The following is a 2,486-nucleotide window of genomic DNA, read 5'->3' on the forward strand; positions in this document are numbered from 1 at the left end:
CCCAGGCAGGTGCTGCCACCTGCCGGCTGGAAGGGATGATGCCCTCTGGGGTGCGGGGCTGGGGCTCCCGTTGTAGCCTGGCTCTAGCTGTTCCTGGGGCTTCGGAACCCTGTAAGTGGCCTAACCATGGCGTCACGCCCCCTGGAAAAGTAGTCCTTCTTCTAAGACTGCCTTGGGCCACCAAGCGTGGAAAAGGGTAGCGGTGAGGAAGGAGGGATGAGGAGGGGGAGTGGGAGCTATTGTGGGACTAGGGCACCTGGGAGGACTGGATCGTTTTCTCCACACCTCTGCCACCCTCGAACCAAACTCAGCGGACTGGGTCAGGAAAGAAAGTCGTTCTTTGGAACTTTACAGTTTTCACCAACCTCCATTAGGTCCTTTGACATAAGCAGCATGATGCCTACCTGATAGGAGAAACTGGGGGCCAGGAGGTCACATAAGGAGCAGAAGGGCCAGGTCACAGCCCCAGATCTGCTACTCCCAGAGCAGGCTCAGGGGTACAGTGAGCAGAATCCTGAGCCTGGCTGTGCCCTGAGTCAGATCCCTCCACCTCTCTGGGCCTGGAATCAGAATAATCAGTTATATCACCCCTAAGGCAGCGGTTTTCAACCTTTTCATCTTACAGCACATATAAACTGAAGTTCTGTGGCACACCAAAAGAAAAACATTTTTTGACAATTTGACAAAAAAAAAAAAAATATTATAAATTTGATTCATTCACACTAGACAACTGTTGTGTTGGCAGTTGTCATTTGTTTATTTGACAATCTACGGGAAAAGAGTTTGGTGCCCCTGACTAAAATAGTCAGGTATTTCAAGTTTAAAAATGTTCTTTTTGGCAGGAGTTGAAAATTGCTGCTGTAGGGTGTTACACATCTAGGAAAGCAACCAACACACTGCAGGCATTCATGAAGGGTCATTTTCTCAGTGACTAGGGTACTAGGACACCTAGTTACCTCAACGAGGGCTCCATACCTTTCTTCCTTTTACCCTTCCTGCCAGGTCCCACTAAACCTGGGAAGCAGCTGCCTTCTGCCTTCCTCATCCTACCCCAGCCCCACTCTGAAGCTCACCACCTCCTGGGCCCAGGCTTTGCGCCTGGGAGTTCGTAGTGAGTTAATGAACTGGTCCCTGGGGTACGAGAAGCTCTGGGAAAGAGAGCACTAAATATGGCTACCATAGCATTCACATTTGTCACACTCATTTCTGGCCTTAATAGGCTGCTGGCCACAGGATCACCACATCAGCAGGTCTGCCAGCTCTGGCAGGGGAAAGCTGATGTCTACACCAGTCTAATTGGGTTGGGGAAGGAAGATGGAGTAAGTGGGTGTGATGCTGCCCCAGCACCTCCACCTGCTTCTCACAGGGGTGCTCCTGGACCTAACTGGGATGCCCCTGGGTCCCTGGCTTCAGTGCGGGAGGAAGCCAAGTGTAACCCAAATGGTATCAGCCAGGTCTGAGAACTTCCATTGGTCCATGGAGCTAGGGGAACAATGCGGTGCAGGGCATTTCAGATCAACACACTTTATTAAGCACCAACAGCGATGCAGGCTCTGCACCAGGAACAGAGTAAATAAGACAGTCCCTGACCTCAAAGGGCTCACAGTCTAGCAGGAGACCAACCAGCTTGTGGCTGATTACACTGTGGATTCAGATAAAACATGGGGATGGTGGTATCCCAGAGCACCTAACCCAGCCTGGGGCTTCAGATAGCGCCTGAGCTGGGAGTCAGCCAGTTATAGGGGGAAAAAAAAAGTATTCCAGGTCAGGGAACAGCATGGTGAAGGCACGGAGGTCAGAAACAGTCGGGTACATGTAGACTATCAAGCTCAGGGCTAGGAGTACGTGGAGTGGAGGGCAGAGTAGTGGTGGGAGATGGTGAGCAGGGTAAGGGGAGTGCAGGACAAATGCCGAAGTGGGACAGCGGGCCATCCCCGAAGAGGCCCGGCCTCTGCAAACTACTGCACTACCCACGGGGGTCTGCATTGCCTCCTGACCAAGGGCATCAACATAGGGAAGAATCATGTCCTTGGTCCAAAATGATTTGTCATGGTCCACGAATGAGGTTTTGGCCACCATGGGGTATACACTCAGAGAGGGTCCAAACCGAGGGAATGTCCAGCTTTAAACACTGATGAGGGCCAGAGAGAATGTTCCTCACCCCCACCCATGTATAACAGTTTCCCACAATTGCTTTCATGTCTCATTGTGGACACTGTTCTGTAGATGGTTCCAGAGGGAGGGGTCCTGAGGAAGGTGGGAAGGAATATCTACTGACAGAGGGCTGTTTCTTTGCCTCAAAGAGAATGTATCCCAACGAAGGGCTCAGCCCAGTGCAGGACTCCAGCTGAGAGAGAGAGACAGAGAGACAGAGAGAGAGAGAGAGAGAGAGAGAGAGAGAGAGAGAGAGAGAGAGACAGACAGAGAGAGAGACAGAGAGAGAGAGACAGAGAGAGACAGAGAGAGAGAGACAGAGAGACACAGAG

Source organism: Furipterus horrens, unplaced genomic scaffold (genome assembly GCF_987537825.1).
Source record: "Furipterus horrens unplaced genomic scaffold, mFurHor1.1.pri manual_scaffold_11, whole genome shotgun sequence".
NCBI classification, from domain to species: Eukaryota; Metazoa; Chordata; class Mammalia; order Chiroptera; family Furipteridae; genus Furipterus; species Furipterus horrens.